Below are 22898 nucleotides of genomic sequence, written 5' to 3' on the forward strand. Positions count from 1 at the left end.
GTCATGTGGCAATTTTGAGCTTTCAATGCCCAAGTCTCACTCTTGATATGGTCATGTTCTCAAGACTTCAATGCACGAGCAATGTCAAATTTTGAATTTTGAAGTCAATAGGATCAAAGTGTTGAAAAGATTTTAAAATGATAAAGTGATCCTAAATTTTTCTCTAAGTGTTGAGGTTGCAACTAGCCTTCAAAATGTGAGCATAAAGCATTTAAGATGTTGCAAATTGGTGTGAATTTTGTGCTAAGGTATTAAAAGTTCCCATAGGAGTCATTTTCCACTCCTAGGAATTAAAACAAGTCAAAAATGCACAAACTTCTGATGGACTCCCGTTACCCCCCCCCCCCCCCGTTCAAATCTTGACGAAATGTTAAAAGTCCCGATGGGAGGCATTTTTCCACTCAGTTATAAAAATGAAAATAATGAAAGTCTTGATAGAGCATGATTTTCCACTCCATCTTAAGAAAGAAAGTGTTGATCTAAAGATGAAAATGGACAAAGTTCTGATGAGGTGCATTTTTCCACTCCTGGACTTAAATTGCAAATGATTTTGTGGAAAGTCCCAATGACTCAAGAATTTCCACTCAAGGCAAAGGATGTGTCCCGATGGACGTCGTTTTTCTACCAAACCTACAAGAGCAAAAATGCATAAGGAAAGTGAGTCTTGATGACCCACATTTTTCCACTCAGGGATAAATTTGACCGAGTTTAAGTGCAATTTGAATGTCCTGATGAGGTTCGATTTTCCACTTGGATGGGAAAATGATTGAATGAGCAAAATAATGATGAATTAATGTGTCCTGATGGACATCGATTTTCCACCAAAAGGGTATTATGTTAAGTTTGATGAAGATTTCAAAGGGAAATTAGTACCGATGAGGGCCGAATCTCCACTTGAGGCAAATATGTGATAATTTGGCCAAATTTTTTAGTCCAGATGAAGATCGATTTTCCACTTGGGGAGAATATGTGAAGAAAAGTAAGTTAATGATGAAATTCTAATTTCCAAATGGGTATCAAATTTCCCCCTTGCATGATTAAATGAACTCCCAAAGGTAAAAACTGAATGCAATTTTAATGGCAAGTGAGTCCCAATGAGCATCGATTCTCCGCCATTGCATTTGGTGGACAAAATGTGAATGAAATTAAATTAAATTGGAGTGTCCCTATGAAATGTGATTTTCCACTTGGAGAAATAAAGTGTAATTTTTATCCAACATTCGCTATGTGGTGACATTTCAAGGTGAAAAGGTGAATAAAAGACACAGTCCAGCAACTATTTTGTTATTATTTTTAAATGACTGATTTGATGTTTGGGGAGTTGGAAGAGCAAGTTAGAAATGCACCATTGCTAGGGGAAGGGTGCATTTTTGTTTAAGGCATCAATTGCCTGTCCATTGGAGGTCACTAGGGCTAAGAAAGGAGGCGGCATTGCTGATTGAAGATCTGAGACACATTTTCCAGCCACCTTTCCTATGCATGTCATTGTTTCCAGCTATCATTCCCATGCAGGACATCATTCTCAGCTGCTAATTCAAGGCAAAACGTGGTGATTTTCAGTTGGTTAGAAGCAGATCGCTCCAAGTGTGTGAGGTGCGCCATGATTGAGAGGGTTTCCAGCCATTGAAATTTCGTTTGCAGAGGTGTTTTCAGACTTTGTACTCAGAAAATCAGACCTGGGACAACATTTTAGGCATCAAATCATTCATTTTCTGAGTGTGGAGAGGAGTTTTCAGACTTAAACATTGCAATCAGACTTATTTTTAGTATGAAACTCAAGTTTTTGGAGGGTAAAATGCCCACATTGTAATCTAAATTTCCATTATTTTCAGAATTTGTGTTATGAAATGTTAAATTTCTGATTTTAAAAACGAAAAACATTCGAAATCAGAACTTCTGAGAATTCTGAAATTAGTTATTTGAGTTATTTTACAAGTTATTGACTTCTAGCTTCGTATAGGTACTATGTTTAAGGCGGGGATAGCAGCAAGGAAGATTCAATTGAAGAATGTACAAGAAGGATACTACCCGGAGTCGTAGATATCTTCCAGGTGGAAGAAAATTGGAGATACAAACATAGAGTACCTGGATAGAAAGAGGGTGAAGCAAAGAATGTACGGAATGAAGAATCATCTACCATCTCCCTTGGCGGTCAAAACCCTGAAGAGTGGAATTTACCACGCAGCTGGTTTTCCCCCATCTATACAATGCAAGGAGCTCACGGTTGAGTGTGAAAGGCACTACGATCCACAAACCCAAACAATCAAAACACCTAAGGGGTTGGCACTTGCATACCTAGCCAAAGAGTCGATTGGGGAGGCATTTGGAATCCCTAGATATCAAGACATACAAGAGAGAACCAAGGAGGATGAGATATCCCTTGCAAAATCTGTCCTCAAAATGTTGATTATAGGCTCAATGAATATTATCAAACACTTAGCATACAATGTATGAAACTGCTGTTCTGAATTTTCTGATTGTCTTCTTGAGTTTGTAGGCTGCAAATGAAGTTATTGAAGGCTTCTAACAATGCAAAGTTGTTATAGAAATGATATACTAGCTGTTTCAGACCTTTACACACACATGTAAATGACTGAAATTAAATAGTACAGCTAGTTGACATTAAGACAAACACTTGCCATGCATCCCAATGTACACCTACAGCCACTAGGCATTTAAGCAAACAGTTGGCATACAAGCCATATACTGATAATAAACCAAATACAAATAACCATAAAGCTTTAATTGTAATGCAACTCAAGATACATGGCATTGCAATAAACAAAAATCTGAAGAGTCTTTGTTGGAATGTAGCAAACAACAATGGTAATAACAAGTATGGAACCTGTTAACTACAGCAGCAACCATAAACTTTGTTGTTTCTTTTTGAGAGACTTTATCTTGGCCTTCCAAATGCTATGTTTATTCTTCTCTTATACCAGCACTGCCAAAGATGATTTCCTTTGATTTTATTGTGCCTTCTAAATAGAAATCGCACCATACAGGTGTGCCCAGCAATGAGGGTATACAGCAAGCTTTTTGCAGCAACTGTATAGCTTAAAGAAGCAAGCTAATGACTAAAGGAAATCAGCAACACAATAATCTCGATCTGTCAGTTGAAAATCCCTTTGGATCTGCTCTGACTGTCCACGAAACTTCACTAATGAAGCCCAATTAGAACTCTTGAATGAAGCTCTCTTGAATGCCAAATTCACTGGATATTTCACCAACTCAAACGGCTGCAATACTAAAGATTTTTCGTTCACCAATGGCTATTGAAAGCATGAAACCCTCGGTCTCTTCTCCCAAACCAAGTTCAAAGAAAATAGATGCATAACATAATAATCGAACTTCTCTTTTTTCATGCTTATATATTCTCCATAAGAAGTTTGAACCTCTCCCAAAAAGGCACATTTAATCATTTAAATGAAATATTATTTCATTTGCTCATAAATGAATAAACTTTGGGTTATGTGCCGGATAATTAATTAATAATTTGGCCCCCTCTTTAATGATGAAAATGACCCTTTCTTTATGAACTAATAATAACTTATAACATAACATTAAATGGCCTCATAATAAAAATTATTAATAAAGTTATCACTTTATTCATAATCAAATAAGCATAACTCCATGATTAATCAATAGTTCTTCATTTTGTCTGCACCAGGGAGTTGACCATTTTATCCTATGTCCAACCCACTAACTTACCAAAAATAGAAAGGGTCCCTCTCAATCGTCTCTTGACTTACTATAAATAGTAAGTATATGAAACTAAGCCCAAACGAAGTCCAATCTGAGCCAAACGAAGACCAAACTGGAACATACTGAATTCCGAAGAAAACAAGAAACCCCATTAACCAAGCCTCTGCCTCAAAAGACCCTCTATCCACAATTATTAGCCTACGAGGGTCGGAATGATAGACTAATCATCCAAAATTCATGTTTGCTAAAATGGGGACATTACAGTCTACCCCTCCTAAAATTGCTTGTCCCCAAGCAATCTCGTCTGAAAGTAAACTCCCCAACCTGGATCCCAAGTGAGGACCTGTGTAATGTCCCTATTATCACTAACCAATTCTTGCAACACCATCAACAGCACAACTGACAGGACCTGCCAAACTAAATCAAACTCAACAGCAGGTGTCGCAAGAACATGAACATCAGTGGAAGCAACTCTGAAGATTGACAATGTTTGCTTCCCAAAACTACGCAAGATAAGCTGCCATACATATCATCTAACACATGCGCAACTGAACTGTGCATCTGAAACAAATCATGTACATGAGAACCTGAAATGAGACTGCCAACGATCCACACCATGTACATACAGTAATACTCCCCAATGAACGCAAATTGGAACCCTGATGCACACAAAGGATCCCTCAACATACTAGCAAGTGTCCGACATAATATACTAGAATCCCAAATCCAGAAAAGAAGTTTGCCATGTAAACCTCCCTCAGACTTCCGTTGCTCAACACTGATTCCCACTTCACCATGCCAAATGTGGTGAAGCCAGCCCATGGGACCTATCCAAACTGCAACACTAACTTTGTCACAACTTGGATCCCAGTGCAATCTATACACACATCCATCCATATTGTGGAGATAGGAATACCTGGAAACATCTGCTACGTAACATCTCTCCACAACCTCTGCTAAGCTCTCATGGATGTGATACCCACGCATGCCATCAACCATGTATCCAAAGATAGTCTCTGTGACACAGAAGTAAAAATCTCCATCGGATACACATCAGCATGATGGGAAACTGAACACTGATCTTGCGAGTACTCACCTGCCAACAACTGAGTCAGGTACTTGCAACCTCTAGTTCCATCTAATGAGGATGGTGAATACCCATCCCATAGCGGATGGTATAATCTCGAAACCAATCCACACTGATGTATCACCATGTTCTCCATGTGTGGATCAAAAGAAAAATGATGAGCGTTCCTCACTATATAGTGGCGATAAAACGCTCTAACCTTAGTCAATGGCTCATTACTAAGCACAAGTTGCCTACTAAATGCAGATGAATCATACTCATCCCGCTCTACCCATGTGCTAGCAACGTGGGCATCCTCATTGATAGTGGACTACTGGCATCACTGGATAATGTGTCATCACTCTCAAATTCACTGGTCACAATATAGAATGGTTCATCCCGTTCATCACATGAAGAGGCATGATCTATGACAGGAAGTAACATTGAGATATCTGCTTTAACCCTTCCTAATGCATGCCTGATGGTCTATAAGCTTGTCACTGAAACTCCATCCTGAGACTAGTGTTGTATGAGATACTCAATGAATGTGTCAATCCTATCAACTTGGCCCACAACTTGTGCTACCACCTCCACTTCTGGGTACACTTTTTCAAAAACTACAGCAAGAGGTACGATCTGTTGAAACTGATTTGCATTTCCTATTAAAGTCTTAAGCTCAAGGCTGCAAGTTGTATCATTATGGGGTTTGCTCTCTTCCACGGCTAAATTACAATCAACATCATGCTCACCTACAACAACCTCATTGCTGCCAACTGAATCTTCCTGTACCAACTCACCCACCCGAAGTTCATCAACTCTGGTTACCTATTGGTCCTCCTCACCTATTATATCTGAATGTTGAGCTGAAGAAGAATGTGACTGAGTTAATTTTTGACCAAGCTCAACCACTTGATTTTCAGCTTCATGAAGTGCCACTAAGGTAGCCTCTAAGGTGTCCTTAGTAATTCCGAGCTCAAAGGTAAGTGTGTCTACTTCTTCTTCCTTCTTCCTCAATGCCTCTGAATAAATTTCTGCGAGATTTAGGACATGATCACAATCTGAGAGGAGATGTAGATATCCTGATTTCATTGTTTTCATCCCTTTTTGGATCACTAACAAATGTGAGAATTCCTCTTCGAGCCCCTGTTGTCTCCCCTCCAATTGTTTCTTCCAAAGGTGTTTTTCCACCATTTCATAGATGTCATCAAAACGTGATAGAGCCGCAACAATTTTATCTTCAGTCACTTTCATTTGAATCTCCTAATTAGGTGAACTAGCAGGTGTATGAGAGAAATCAGATACACATGAAGTAACGGAGTGCCCTTCATCACCCATATCAATGCTATGAATGTCATCTTTCATGTCCAATAATGGATAGGAAGTGAGAACATTACTATGGTCAAAAGTAGATCCGTCCCAAGAAGAAGTCGCACCATAAGCAGGGACCAATTCACCCAATCTAGCATAAGCATCAGCACTGGCACATGATGTGGAGTCATCATCATCATTGGCTGATTGGAAGACATTTTCATATGGGTTGTCAAACATAATCTCTACGTCGCCCACAAAGAGATTAGTATAACATGTACATGTTGCATCATTGGATTCATGGCCATGATCTCTAATTGTGTCATGCTGTTGAATTGACACAACATTTGATCCATCATCCCTGTTGTAGGGCAAAACATTCATATAATCAATCTTTGTAGTCAGCTGCACATTATGGCTCATAGACTACTAGTAGACTTCTCATCTAGAGAAGCAGGTGCTTGACCAATAACAACAACTGGTTCCTCACACAACTGTGTCTCATGAGGAGCGACATAGCCATCCTCAACAACTCCTTGAAACTATGCCTCTTCATTGTCCACCTGATGCAAAGTTTTACTACTGCTGTCATGTAAATCAGAACTGCTATGGGTCAACCTTTGCATGCATTCTTCATTCTTGCCACTAATATCACGAGTGCCAACACCCAATGTCACTCCCATAGCATCTTCTGGACTTGCCACGACTTTCAACTCATCTCCATGCTCAAGTGGACAACTGCTGTCATCAAAATCAGACTTGTTATCATATCTGATAACAACTTCTTGAGCACTGAAAATGTCCACTTTCTCCTCAAGTTTCACCTTCTTAGCCTTTTTCTCTGCATTGATAGGATTATTTGCATTGGTGTTTGCTTTCTTTTTCTTTGCAAACAAGGGATCCAAAATTTCTGGATGTAGTAAAAACCTAGTTAAATTCCTATCATAGTCTTGAAAGGCCTGCAAGAATTTTACCATAATTTCCTCAATGGACTTCGTCTTTCCCATGACTGACAAAATTAAATTCCTATCATAGTCTTGAAAGGCCTCTATGAATTCTACCATAATTTCCTCAATGGACTTCGTCTTTCCCATGAGTGAAACAAAAACAAGAGTGTCGGTTACTCTAATATCAACTGTGGGAGCTCAATGATTTCCAAGCCCAGCAGGATGGCAAGAAACCACTCTAATACCACTGAGATATCCCTTCCCAAATCTGTCCTCAAAATGTTGATTATAGGCTCAAGGAATATCATCAAACACTTAGCATACAATGTATGAAACCGCTGTTCTGAATTTTCTGATTGTCTTCTTGAGTTCATAGGCTGCAAATGAAGTTATTGAAGGCTTCTAACAATGCAAGGTTGTTATAGAAATGATATACTAGCTGTTTCAGACCTTTATACACACATGTAAATGACTGAAATTAACTAGTACAGCTAGTTGACATTAAGACAAACACTTGCCAAGCGTCCCAAAGTACACCTACAGTCACTAGGCATTTAAGCAAACAGTTGGCATACAAACCATATGCTGATAATAAGCCAAATACAAATAACCATAAAGCTTTAATTGTAACGCAACTCAAGATACATGGCATTGCAATAAACAATAATCTGAAGAGTCTTTATTGGAATGTAGCAAACAACAATGGTAATAACAAGTATGGAACCTGTTAACTACAGCAGCAACCATAAACTTTATTGTTTCTTTTTGATAGACTTTATCTTAGTCTTCCAAACGCTGTGTTTATTGTTCTCTTATACCAGCGCTGCCAAAGATGATTTCCTTTGATTTTATTGTGCCTTCTAAATAGAAATCGCACCATACAGGTGTGCCCAGCAATGAGGGTATACGGCAAGCTTTTTGCAGCAACTGTATAGCTTAAAGAAGCAAGTTAATGACTAAAGGAAATCACCAACACAATAATCTCGATCTGTCAGTTGAAAACCCCTTTGGATCTGCTCTGAATGTCCATGAAACTTCACCAATGAAGCCCAATTAGAACTCCTGAATGAAGCTCTCTTGAATACCAAATTCACTGGCTATTTCACCAACTCAAATGGTGCAACACTAAATATTTTCCGTTCTCCAATGGCTGTTGAAAGCATGAAACCCTCGGTCTCTGTTGGCGGCATTATTGTACACGGGAATAAGATTAGTTAATTATGTGTAATTGTTTGGTTAGTTGGCAACCGAGGGGTGCTAGTTGCGGTGCGACGGTTGGCGCTCGCACCCCCTCGGTACCCTTTTATACTGCGGAATGTAACTTGTAACATACACTTATTATGAATGGAATAACATATCTGATACTTGTTTGATATCTATGGCATTGTCCTGCATTACGTACTTTATGCTTTAAGTATTCACCCGAGAGGGCAAACATTTGGCGCCGTTGCCTAGACGAACTCGGGAACGAAAGATACGGATGGCGCACAGACACAATGGGCCTACCCGTTGGTGAAATAAACCCAGAGGCCGACGACGGGCAAACAGAACTTTACACAGGAGAAGAGACTGTTTACCTCACTGGGTAAACAGGAAGAATGCAGAAATCGAACAGCAATGTACAATGCAAATATAAAAGAAGTACCAGAATAAGCTTTCCATTAATGTCAAAGGATGTTCATATTATATCCGTCGTCAACATTACATGTCCTCCCACACCCGGAGGTGATACAATATATGACTGCCGAAGGGGTGCGACACAACCGTCGCGACTCCAACTACCTACCCGTCGGCTAACTAACTATTGATAATTAACATTACTAACTATACACTTTTTCCCGATAACATCATCCCCCCCAAAAAAGAAGTCGTCTCCGACGACTAACAACAAAATGGAGACAATGTAATATAACTATACAACCAAGTGAAAGTCAAGGAGGGGGCTGAGGAAGCGTCCCTGAAGTTGAAGGGTGAGATACGGGTGTCTGGGCCGCCAGGCGGGCGCAGAGCTCATAGACCTGCTGGGTGCGGGCTGCCACATCCCGCTCTGCCACCAACACCTTCTCTAAGGCCGTCTTTACCATAAGCGCGGCCTCCAGTAGCTCCCTCTCCTTGGTATCGGCGGACTCTGTCATGCGAACCAACTGGGCCTGAACAACATCTAACTCCTGCTGGACGAGACTCCGCGCACTCTGCTCCTCCGAAAGACGGGTATCCACCGCAACCTTCTCTGCACAGGCTGTCTCAAGCTGTGCTACCAACTCTGATCTCTCGGCTGCCCACGAGGCTTGTTGCCTAGCCATGTCCTGCTCTAACTCCACTCGAGCAGCCTCGCGAACCGCAGACTCATGCTGTGTCTGGCGTAAGGCATAGTAGGCCTCCCTGTAAACCTGCTCAATCTCCCGGACGAGAGTCGTCACCCTACTCTCCACGACGGGCTAAGGCACACGCCAAGCCTCCAACATCGCATCCGTCTGGGTAACTGGCCACCCTCGTACCTCAAAACATGAGGTGAAAGCTGCTGGACAGCCGTCTCGCATAAACTGGAGGACCTGCTCTAATTCCTCCACAGCCTGCTGTAGAGCTCGTGTCTGAGCTGCGGCCACCACTCGCCGACCCCTCGTCACCATATCTGCCAGATAAACCTCAATATCCTCTCCATCTAGCCCCGATGTATGTAAAGGAAGCCCACGTGGTAACTCAAAGGTCTCCTCAACCACACCTGCTGCATCCTGCTGGCACAATGGTGTCTCCCCCGCCTGCTCTGGGCCGGTAGGAACACCTTCTCCCAGGACCTGTCCCTCTGCTGGTGCCTGCGTCTCCGCCGAGGAGTCCTCCAGATCCACCACCTCAGTGGGAGGCTCTCGCTGAGGTGAGAGTACAGCTGCTCCTACGGGTGGCATCACTGTCATCTGGAATCTCCGGGTCAGCCAACTCCCCATAGCCGCCACCGATGGAGCTGCACTCAACACCTCTAACCCTCTCTCCCCCTCGGAAACATGTCCTGCGATGGGCTCCTCCAACAAGGAGGCAGCAACCGTTACCACTGCGTCGGATCCCACAACGTCCAGTCGCACCTGAGGCTCCGTCTCAACCATCTCCTCTGCCACGCCTCCCTGCGGTGGACCACACAACTCTGCCGTGCTGTCAGTACATGCCTCTACGGGAGTCGGTCCTGCGGCTGGTATGGCGGAAGGTGCTGCGGCCGGCTGCATGGGCCCGAGTGTAACGGGCGTGCGGCTCTGCCCAAATGCCGGAATCGAAGTACTGCCCGCCGACGACCCCACAAGTGTGCCAAGTGGGAGTGTGGGTGGTGCAAACAACACTCGCTCTCCGGCGGGCTCCATCCTCCCTTCGTCTGTGGCCCGACTGCTACTGTCATCCTCATCCTCCGAATCCTCTGCACTGCTGGAAGTTTCTCGCCCACTATCTAGTTCTGCTGCGGTGGTCTCTAATACCCGTTTCCGCTTCGCGAAAGAGTGTCCAATATCCAGGTGTCGCCAATGCATGATAGGAGGCTCACCATCCGCCAAGGGTCCCTGTGGCCGTACCTCCAACTCAGCCTCTGGCACTGCGTCCCGCGTAGCCTCCAAAAACAGTCCAATGGCATAGTGGGGCATGTAAAAGGTGCGCTGCTCCATCATCAAGAATGCGCACATCCGCTCTGATAACAAGGTAGCCCAATCATAGACGACTCCGTTCATCAACCCGTTCATCAATACTATCTGTGGTAGAGCGATGTCTGATGCCCTACCCGACCCTGTCAACCTGCTTTTGATGACGTCCATAATGCATCGCCAATGACCCTCTGCGACAAAGGACCTACGCGTCCCACGACCCTTCGTGGCGTCTACGATGCTCGCCAACTCTGCTGGGGTCAAGTCTCGGGACACTCGCCTAATCCAATGTTCCTTTTCTTCCCGTGTCATCTTTTTCGGCTTCAAGTCCACTTTCTTGCCATGTGTGCCTGGGATGCCAAATACTCTGGTGAAATCTGCAGGTTTGAAGGATATGGTGATATCCTTCCCAAGATACTCAAATGTGCTCGTCCGTGAGTAGCTGTCAAAGGTATCAACCATATATCGCAATGCTCCCTCGTACTCGCGAATGGCGAACACAGGCATCCGGATAGCCCATTCTACCCCTGCTTTGCGAAGACTTGTCTTCACCAAATTATCATCCGGCGTGTCTTGCCACCATTTCCGACATTCCACCCCATTCAATCCCTCAAAGGTGATATTCTGTGAAGTGGAGGTGTTCTTCCCTCGTGCAGTGGGCTGCTGTGGTGTCTTTTTCTTCTGCCTGGCTTCCATTGTGCCACCTGCTATTCGAACACCTGAAGGAAGAACACGTGCATCCGGCTTCCTATGGCTGCTATCCTGCAATTGTTTTTTCCAGTTTCTTTTTCCCGCAGACTCCATTGACCTGCTAACCACTTCTTGATTTGCCCTTGTCGGAGGGAAGGCACCTAACTACCTCCTGGCAGGTAGGCCGTACGGCTGTAATCCCCAACTACCTCCGGCTAAAAATGCTCAAAAAAATCCGAGTCCACCTCCCGCACTACACCGCACGGTAATTTTGAAAAATCCTTGCCGCTGCCGTGGCCTCTCGGGTCTTCTTGCCTCCGTCCGCCACTTGCTGTGGTGTTGATGGAGGCCCGGGCGTCCTCGTGTTTGTGCGCGCGTGTGGTGTTGCAGGCCCGTTTTGGGCGTTCCTTCTACCTTCGCGTGGCGCTGTTAACTTCGGACAGGCTTCGGCCTTTGTTTGGACGCAGCCACCTATGGGTTTTGTGCCGCCTCCACGAGATACCCCCTGGGATCCCCCTCCTCCGCTGTTGCAGTTCCCCCGTCACGCGGATGTTTGAGACCACTCGGCTCGGTGGGCGTGGCTGCTTTTCCCTTCGGTAGGCGTGGTGGTGCGGTGATTGTAATTTGCTTTTCCCTTCGGTGCGTTGTAATGACCCCCTTCGGTAGGCGGCGTTGTTTCTCCCTTCGGTAGCCAGCGTTTATAATCCCTTTGTGCGGCGTTTGTTGTGCGGCGTTTGTGATAACCTTCGTTTTATTTGTGCGGCTTTGCGGCTCCACCGCACGGTGGCTTCCACCGCACGGTGGCGTCCACCGTCGGTGGCCTCCACCGCACGGTGGCGTCCACCTTCGGTGGTGCCACCGCACGGTGGTGTCCACCGTTGGTGGTGCCACCGTACGGTGGTCCCTTTTCCTTTCTTTTTTTTTTTTTTTTCTTTTTTTCTTTTTTTTCTTTTCAATTTTTTCCAATTTTTTTCAATTTTTCTTTTATATATTTTTTTCGAATTTTCTAATTTTTTTTTCATTTTCATTTATTATCTGACTGAGACTGCGCGCCTCCTGTCGGGCTGCTCCTGCGCGCTTCCAACCTCTGGTGATACACTTTCAGTTTTGACCCGTTGACGCCCTCTAGAATTTCCTGTCCGTCGAGGGTCGAGAGCTTGACGGATCCATTCGCTGCGACTTCTCGGATCCTGTAAGGACCTAGCCACTTCACTCTGAACTTGCCGGGCTTAATCTCATTCCGTCCGTTATACTTTAGGACTAATTGGCCCGGCGTGAACCTCGCCCGCCGAATGTGTTGGTCATGCCAGTATTTTCTGCGTTGCTGGGCCACGTCTGTCACCCATTGTGCCATCGTCCGTCTTTCATCCAACTTATTTAAGGCGTATAGTCTCTCTCGAAGGCTTTCCATGTCGCCTAGCTTGTTGTCAATAGCGATTCTGAGACTTGGCACCATGAATTCGACCGGTACCACAGCCTCCTGGCCATACATCAATTGGAAAGGTGTCTGCCCGATGGTTACTTTGTAAGTTGTGCGGTACGCCCAAAGTACCGAAGGCAGACGCTCCTCCCAGTCTTCTTTTTCCACCCCACAGGATTTATAAATTACCGACACGATGATTTTGTTGGTCGCCTCAGCCTGACCGTTTGCCCTGGGATAGTACGGACTTGATAGAGAATGAAAAATTTTGAACTCGGTTGTCAGTAGTCGAACAATATGATTTACAAAGTGCCCCCCTCTATCACTTGTCAGTTGAATAGGTATTCCGTACCGGGTGATAATCTGTTCATAAATGAATTTCGCCGTACTGACGGCGGAGTTGTCTGCCAAAGCCCTCGCTTCGACCCATTTGGTCAAATATTCTGTCGCCACGACAATGTATCTACATCGTCGAGCGCGACTTGGTTTCAATGGACCAACGAATTCTAACCCCCATCTTTCGAACAACTCTTGAGCATGCGACGAGTTAAGTGGCATGAAATCTCTCTTTAACAGTCGCCCAGCACGCTGACATGTATCACAATTTGTCACCCATTCTCTGGCGTCATTATGCAGTGTCGGCCACCACAAGCCAGCTAGTAGGACTTTCCTTGCTATCGTATCCGGTCCCATGTGTCCTCCAGCAGCCCCTTCATGGGCTTCTCTCAATACTCCTGGGATTTCCTCTTCCAAGACGCATCGTCGTAGGATCTGGTCAAGTCCCATTTTGTAGAGAAGACCATTTATAAGTTGGAATGTTCGGCTTCTTAATACAAGTTTCCGTCTTTCGCCTGGTGGCATTTCCTTTGGAAATTTTGATGTTGACAGATATTCACCCACACTCGTGTACCAATGAGGAAGGATGGCAATGCGGAAAAGATGGGCGTCCGAAAAATCCTCGCTAACGCCTTCGGCCGGCTCTCCCGACTTGATCCGTGATAGCTGGTCCTCCGTGCTGTAAATGGACCAATCATCCAAAAATGCTTTGAAGTTTCCTACGGACATTTTATCGAAGATATGGAGGATTATCCGTTGAAAGGTAGCTAGCGCGTTGCACAACCCGAATGGCATCCGGTTGTATGCATAGACGCCATCTTCTACGACAAAGGTGGTCTTCAATTTGTCCTCCTCTGCAATGGAAATTTGATTGTATCTGGAGAATCCATCCATAAACGAATAAATTTCATGACCCGCGACTTCCTCGAGGATGGTGTCTGTGAATGGTATGGGAAACGGATCTTTAATTGTGACAGCATTCAAACACCTGAAGTCTACACAGATTCTTATCTGATCGGCCTCCTTTTTCAAGGATATCACAATGGGTGATACCCATTCACTCGTCTGGACCTTGAAGATAATCCCTGATTCAAGCATGCGGTCAATTTCATTATTTACCCTGGCCGCATAATTTTTGTTCATCCTGTATGGCCTCTTCCGTACGGGCACGGCTCCGGGAACCAGAGGGATCCGATGTACACAAAGTTCTTGTGGTACCCCCTTGAGGTCCTTATATGTCCAAGCGAACACATCCTTGTATTCTGTGAAGATTTTGAACGCCGCCGTCTTTAAGACGGGATTCCAGTCGTCGCCGACTAGAATATTTTTCTGTTCTGAAGTTTCCCCAAGGTTTGTAACTTGAAGTGCGGATTCTTCGTACCTTATGGGCTTACTTTTGTCAAATTGGTGCGCTGGTGCGTCATCCACAGGGACATCCCCTTCCTTGTATTGTCCGTACTCTGGTGGAAACTCGTTCATGTCAGGTCCTTCAATCCCCAACATATTGCACCCGTACAATAATTCATAGTCTTCCATTTGCCAATGGAAGAGCCCTCTCAAAGAATCCGTCTCATCCTCCGAACAGGCTTGAATTCCTAAGATGCCTTCGTCATCTGGTTCCCTGCCCTCTTTTCCTTCGTCGGTATCGTCTCCGTCGGACTCTGACTCTGACGCCAACTCTTCACTGACCAGTTGAGTTTTGAGGTCAATGGTATACCTTCGGCCAGCCTTTTCCATGGACAAGGTGTTCTTCTTCCAATTGTGGTTTGCTTTGGCCGCCACCAACCAGCCTCTGCCGAGGATGGCGTCGTACCCCTTCTTCTTCAATGGGATGACCACAAAATTCAAGACGAACGGCTGTGTTCCGATCGTCACCTGTTGCGCCATGAGTGTGCCAAGCGGCTTGATGCCGTGTTGGTCTGCTCCCAATAAATTAAAGGTGGACGGCCAGAGAGTAGGTTTACCCAATTTTTTCCATGTTTCCTCTGGCAAGACATTTACTCCCGACCCGCCGTCGACAATTGTGTCGGTCAGGATGGTGCCCAATATACCCATTTCCACCACTGCTGGGTGTCTACCATTGTTGATCGTCAGGGTTAATGGGTCTGTTGCTGTCTCGCCAAGGTTGTCCTTGCCATGTATTGGTTGGCCTACTGGGGTTATTATTGCTGATTGCAACAACGTCGCTCGCAAGTGCGGCATACTTTCCAGGAGGTCCTTCATTTTGACGGGTATCTCGACCTGTAACAGTTGGTTTATAATGTTTGTTTCTCCTTCAGAGCGAGAAGTACCCGCCAGCCCTTGTGCATCCTTGCTCCTTGACATCTCCTTCTCCAGTTCCGCTCGTGCCTCCAGTGCCTTTCGTTTTTCCGTGCGGGGGTCTGGATAAGTGGTTGTTTTCGTCTTTGACCTTGTTATGGCGAGTGCATCCTCCGTTTCTACATTCAATAGGTTCACGCCAGATTTGGGACAATTGCCATCATCATGGTCCCCCGGACCGCACCACTTGCAAAGTTTTTGTGGTGCTTCCTCCACCGTACAGTCTCTGGCGAAATGCCCCCAGTGATTGCAAGCTCGGCATTGTATCATCGGCCGCCCTTTAGCGTCGTATTGGATTCGGCTTCTATTATTCGTATTGTTATTATTACCTCTCCCTCGCCTGTTGTTTCGGTAGCCACCAAACGAGGCGTTGTTGCTCGCAGGCTGGGACGTGCCGGCTGACGCAGATGGTTCTGTAAAGAGAACCTGTTGGCTACGGGTCCTCATATTGTACGGACACTCCTTGGTAAGGTGTCCGGCAATCTGGCAAATATCACAAAATGCTTTTTTCGGACAAGACCCTTTGGTGTGTCCGTCGGTACGGCAGTCCGTGCACCATAACTCCCCTTCGTCGCCCTTGCTTGTGCTTCCTTTGGTTGCCTTTATCTCTCTCATCATTCGCTCCATATCTTTCTGGAGAGCCCGTACCTTCCGATTAGAGTCGTCATCACTGCTATCACTTTTGTCAGAAGAGGAATCATCCTCCGACGAGGATTTATTTTTCTTCTTCTTGGACGTCTTCTGTTCACTTTCTAAATCCATTGCCCTGTTATAGGCGTCGGAATATGAAGAAGGAGGTACTATCTTCATTTTTCGTCTAAGGGATTTCTTTAGACCTTCCACGAACCACCGTTTTTTCAGTCCGTCTGCCGGCTGGTTCTCCATCTTTCCTAGCAGCTCTTTGAGCCGCCGGCTGTAGGTTCGGACAGTCTCGTCCTTCCTCTGTTTCGTGCCGTAGATTTCGGCTACGATCTCATTGTCGTCTCTTAGGAGACGAAACTCTGCTTGAAATTCCTTCTTCAGGTCTGCCCATGTGCCAATTTTAGCCTTATCCGTATCCGAAAACCAGTCGATGGCTACGCCCCTCAGGGTTGCGGGAAACTGTGTTACCCACTCGTCCTCATCGGTAACACCATTCGCTCCCCAAATTGTTTCAGAAGTGCGACAGTGGCGAACAGGGTCTTCTTTCCCATCCCCATGGAACTTTGGAAGTTTTTGTTTTTGTGCCATACCTTGCTTTTTTACTACTGGTGGCTGTTGTCCTACTCCGGATGGGTCAGATCCTATAAGGGGTGCTTGACCGCCGTGCCCCGGTGTCCCTCCGACACTCCTAGCAGCCCCGGTGTCTTCTCCCTCTCCTGCCTCCTCCCCACTCCCTAGAGTTTTGCTAGCCTCTGGTGTGTGTGGCACGTCCCTCAACTCCCTCAACTGGGTTTTGGTACACTCTATCCTGCGGCGGGTTTCCGCAAGTAACTCCTCCCGACTCCGTGGGTGGCCGCTGGCCTCACCATCCCCTTCGGAGCGTTCCTCCTCTCTTCGCTTATACCTCTGTCGCCTTTCCGCTTGCTGTTCAAGGATCAAGGCACGTTGGGCTACTGCACGTTCATCTATATATTGTGGCTTATTTTTGTCTTTATTCAATGTATTGGGCATTAATTCCCAGACCGCTTTCTATATACTTGACATAAAAAGTAGAACACTTTTATTCATTCATAATGTGGAAGACAAGTTTATGCCAACAATATGACATAATTATTACAATAAGTGTTCTTTTATTCCGTCCCGTATGGCTCACGGTGCAAATGCCCCTGACCTGGCGCCATCTCGTTCTGCTTCCTGTTCCTCGTACTGCTGCAAAATTTGTTGGCGTCGCTCGTCCTGGGCAATCTCCTCCAGGCGAGCTTGTTGTGCCAACGATGCTTGTGCTAGCAGTCGGGGGAGATGGTTCATCAACCGATTTACCTCCGGACTCACTTCCAACGCTGTCCACACGGCACTTGGTGGGACTTCGGCCTCCGCCGCCTCTCGTCATACGTAGGTCTGAATGGCTACTTGGAGTAGAATCGAAAATTCTCTCGTCGCAGTGTCTTCTCCTACGTAGAGTTCTGTTTGGGCATCGTCGACCTCTGGGTTCACCTCACCAACGGGTAGGCCCATTGTGTCTGTGCGCCATCCGTGTCTCCGTGTCTCCGTGTCTCCTGTTCCGAGTTCGTGTCGGCAACGGCGCCAAATGTTTACCTCACTGGGTAAACAGGAAGAATGCAGAAATCGAACAGCAATGTACAATGCAAATATAAAAGAAGTACCAGAATAAGCTTTCCATTAATGTCAAAGGATGTTCATATTATATCCGTCGTCAACATTACATGTCCTCCCACACCCGGAGGTGATACAATATATGACTGCCGAAGGGGTGCGACACAACCGTCGCGACTCCAACTACCTACCCGTCGGCTAACTAACTATTGATAATTAACATTACTAACTATACACTTTTTCCCGATAACAGAGACGGCAATGCGAGAATTTTCAATTTTGCTCCAGGTAGCCATTCAGACCTACATCCGACAAGAGGCGGCGGAGGCAGAAATCCCACCGAGTGTCGTATGGACAGCGCTAGAGGTTAGCCCGGCAGTAAACCGGTTGATGAACCACCTCCCCCGGTTGCTTGCACAGGCATCGTTGGCACAACAGGCCCGCCTGGAGGAGATTGCCCAGGAAGAGCGACGACAACAAATCCTGCAACGCTACGAAGAGAACAGCCAACGGGAAACGGAAAGAGATGGCGCCAGGCCAGGAGGGAATTGAACCTTGAACTTCTTATTTTCAAATAAAAGTGTCATTGACACGAGTTGTATTTGAGCAGATGAATTAATAAAGACATGTTTTGATTTATGTATTGTGAGTTATGGGAATGTGCGACAATTAATGCCAAACCTATTAAATAAAGATAGAAATAAAAAACCAGAAACGAACGAGTGGGAGGCCACGCAGAGGGCCTTGATTCTGGAGCAGCAAGTAGAACGTAGACGGACGCTGAGGCAACTTGCCGAAGGACGACCTGCCGAAGGGGGGCCCGGGGGGAACCAAGGAGGTGTCACGGAGGGTGCAGAGGCCGACAGAAATTTCTACGCATCGCCAAATCATCGTAGGACACGGAGCCACGAAGAGTTTCTGGAAGAAACAAGGTTACGGCGAAATCTAGTCGAGGAGACTCGGGATCAGTTTAGAAACTTATCCCTTACGCCACGGAGTGAAGATCACCAACGGGAAGCAGGAGTGGGCGCGTGTGAGAGCGAAGGGGAGAGCAACCGTATGGCTATAGGTGCCACACACGACAGGCAAAACACCGTACCTCCAGTCGTCCACGCAGGACACACCACCAACGCCACCGGAGGAAGTAGCGCAGGGCCACAGACATAGACACAACCGCCCCTAGGAAGACGACCAGGGATGGCAAGTAAACAAAAATTGCCAAAGTTCACAGGGGGCAGCAAGGAAGACCCCTTACGGCACTGCCGTACATGTGAAACCATTTGATCTGCCAATGGAGTGACAGACCAGAATGACTGGGTACAGCAGTTCCCAGCCACGTTACGTGGAGTTGCCATAGATTGGTACTCCGATATAGATAAGCAAAAAGTGGCCACGTGGGCCAACCTACAGAAGGAATTCACGGAGGAGTTTCGATTGCTCCGTGATGACAACGAAATTGTAACAGAGATATACAGTACCAAACAAGGTACCAAGGAGACAGTACGGGCATACAACAGGAGACTGAAGGAATTGTTGGGTAAAATGGAAAGCCAACCGACTGAGGGCTTGAAAAAACGATGGTTCGTGGAAGGATTGAAATCCTCCCTAAGGAAAAAAATGAAAATTGTACCCCCAACGTCATATGACGACGCCTATAATAGGGCGATGGACCTAGAGAGCGAATACAAAACATCAAGGAAGAAGAAAAGTAATAAATATTCATCTGACGATGATGAAGATTCTGACGGGGAAAGCAGTAGCGGTGGCGAATCGAGTAAAAAGGTGCACGCTCTCCAAAAGGACATGGAACGAATGCTGAAAGAATTCAAAGCCATGAAAGGGAGTACAAGTAAAACGGAAGAAAATGACGTGTGGTGTACCGACTGTAGGAGTGACGGACACACTAAAGGGTCCTGTCCCAAGAAGGCTTTCTGCGACATTTGCCAAATTGCGGGACATTTGACAAAGGAATGTCCCTACAATATGAAAACCAGGAACCAACAAGTTCTCTTCACGCAAGAGCAGCCGGCCGCCGGAACTTCGCAAACCGCCAACAATAATGCATCACCTAGCGGATATCGGAACAACAGGCGAGGGGGGAGGACCAATAATAATAATAGGAGCCGAATCCAATATGATGCAAAGGGACGGCCAATGATCCAGTGCCGAGCCTGCAATCAATGGGGCCACTTTGCTAGAGAATGCACCTCAGAAGAAACTCCACAAAAATTATGCAAATGGTGTGGGCTTGGAGACCACGATGATGGAACGTGCCCAAAGTCTGGAGTGAACCTGCTCAACATCGACAGGAGGGAGGAACAGGTATTGGCAATCACACGGTCGCAGGCAAAGAAGGCCACACACCCGGACCCTCGCACGGAGAAGCAACGGGCGCTAGAGGCCAAGGCAGAAGTGGCGAAGGAAATGTTGGCACAAAGGAGCACGCAAGAAGCGGTAAGTACTTCCCGATCTGAGGTGGAGGAAAATATCCTGAAGCAAATGCTGCAAATTGAAGTGCCGGTGAAAATGAAGGACCTCCTGGAAACGATGCCGCAATTATGTACGGCACTCCTACGTACGGTCCAAGTAACCCCGCACAGTCAAGCAACCCGGAATACAGATGGTACCAACAAAACACCTACAGACCCATTGGTCCTGACACTATACAGTGGCCAACACCCAGCAGTGGTAGAAATGGGAATATTGGGAACCATTCTGACTGACACTATCGTCAACAGCAGGTCCGGAGTGAATGTGCTTCCGGAAGAAACCTGGAAGCAGCTTGGCAAACCAACACTATGGCCGTCAACCTTTAACTTACTGGGAGTGGATCAACATGGTATCAAACCCCTTGGAAAGCTCATGGCGCAACAAGTGACCATCAGGACAACCATTTGTCCTCGACTTCGTGGTGATTCCGCTAGCCAAGAAAGGATACGATGCCATTCTGGGCAAAGGGTGGTTGGTGGCAGCCAGGGTGAATCACAATTGGAAGCGTAACACGTTGTCAATGGAGAAAGCCGGGAGAAAATTTATTATCGACCTGAAAACACAACTTGTGAGCGAAGAACTCGCGTCAGAGTCGGAATCAGACGGCGAAGGCGGAGTTGACGGAGGAAAGTACGGAAGGGAACCGAACGAGGAAGGCGTTCTCGGAATCCAAGGATGTTCTGAGGACGAGACCAATTCCCTTAATGGGCTTTTCCACTGGCAAATGGAGGACTACGAGTTGCTGTATGGGTGTAACATGTTGCAGGTAGACGAGGATCGGGACGAGAACGAATTTCCGCCAGCATACGGGGAATACACCGAAGGAGATGCCCCGGTCAACGAAGTACCAGCACACAGGTTTGATATGACAAAACCAATCCGATACGAAGAATCCGTAAAACCTACAAACCTCGGCATGGAAGCAGAGCCAAGAAACATCCTGGTTGGCGACGATTGGAACCCAGTCCTGAAAACCGCTGCGTTTAAAATATTCATGGAATACAAGGATGTATTCGTTTGGACGTATAAGGACCTCAAAGGGGTGCCACCAAAACTGTGCGTACACAAAATTTCACTCGTACCTGGGGCCGTACCTATACGGAAGAGGCCATACAGAATGAATAAAAACTATGCGGCAAGAGTGAATGATGAAATTGAACGTATGCTTGAAGCCGGGATTATTTTTAAAGTGTCGACCAGCGAGTGGTTATCGCCCATAGTGATCCCTTAAAAAGGAGGCAAACCAGATACGAATCTGCGTGGATTTCAGATGCCTTAACGCGGTCACCATAAAATACCCGTTTCCAATACCATTTACGGATAGCATCTTGGAAGAAGTGGCCGGTCATGAAATCTATTCATTCATGGATGGATTTTCTGGGTATAACCAGATATCCATCGCCGAAGAAGACAAATTAAAAACCACCTTCATAGTGGAGGATGGCGTGTACGCATATAATCGAATGTCGTTCGGATTATGCAACGCACCAGCGACCTTTCAACGGATAATCCTTCACATATTTGAAAAGATGTCAGTAGGGAACTTCAGGGCGTTCCTGGACGACTGGTCCATCTACAGTAACCAAGATACACATTTGGCCGCACTGGGCGAATGCATGGAGAGATGCAGGCGAGCTCGCCTAGCACTCAACCCCAAAAAATGCAGATTCATGGTGCCTCAAGGGAAGCTATTAGGACACATAGTGTGTAAGGCTGGACTCAAGACTGACCCAGACAAGATTCGGGTGATAGTAGAAATGGAGGCACCCACAGATGTCACGGGAGTCAAATCCTTCCTAGGACACATAGGGTATTAGAGGCGATTTATCAAAAATTTTGCTCGAGTATCCTGCCCTTTGGACAAGCTGACAAGGAAAGGTGACCGGTATATATGGGGGACGGCTCAGGAGGAGGCCTTCCAAGAACTGAAGTCACGGTTGGTGGGTGCGCCAATCCTAACATACCCTGACTGGGACAAAGAGTTCCACGTACACATTGATGCATCCAACTTTGCCATAGGGGCCACACTGGCGCAGGTTGGCGACCACGGGCTAGATCACCCGGTCTACTTTGCAAGCAGACTCCTGTCGAAGGCAGAGAAAAATTATAGCACCACAGAAAGGGAAGCCCTCGGGATGGTGTACTCCGTCTAGAAATTTCGACATTACTTGCTCGCCACCCCGTTCACATTTTATGTGGACCACCAGGCTTTAATGTATCTGGTAAACAAGCCAATTATCCAAGGACGAATCAATCGATGGCTGCTATTGTTGCAGGAATTTACATTCAACATTATAGTAAGACCTGGGAAGAGCCATGTGATAGCCGACCAGCTGTCGAGAATCCAATCAGGAGAACCAGCCGAAGGAGTGAACGAAGATTTTCCAGACGCTCACTTATGTCGCATCGCGGTTCTCCCCACCTGGTACGCAAGCGTGGGGGAATATTTGTCGACATCACAGTTTCCGAGGGAGATGCCACCAGGAGAAAGAAGGAAACTAGTACTGAGGAGCAGGACATTCCAACTCATTAATGGCCTATTGTATAAAATGGGGCCCGATCAGATCCTACGGCGATGCGTCCTAGAAGAGGAAATTTCAGGCGTCTTAAGGGAAGCACATGAAGGGCTCGCAGGTGGACACATGGGGCCCGACACCACGGCGAGGAAAGTTCTGTTGGCAGGACTGTGGTGGCCGACACTACATAATGACGCCAGGGAGTGGGTAACAAGCTGTGATACATGC

The sequence above is a fragment of the Cryptomeria japonica genome, unplaced genomic scaffold (genome assembly GCF_030272615.1).
Source record: "Cryptomeria japonica unplaced genomic scaffold, Sugi_1.0 HiC_scaffold_86, whole genome shotgun sequence".
Classification (NCBI taxonomy): domain Eukaryota; kingdom Viridiplantae; phylum Streptophyta; class Pinopsida; order Cupressales; family Cupressaceae; genus Cryptomeria; species Cryptomeria japonica.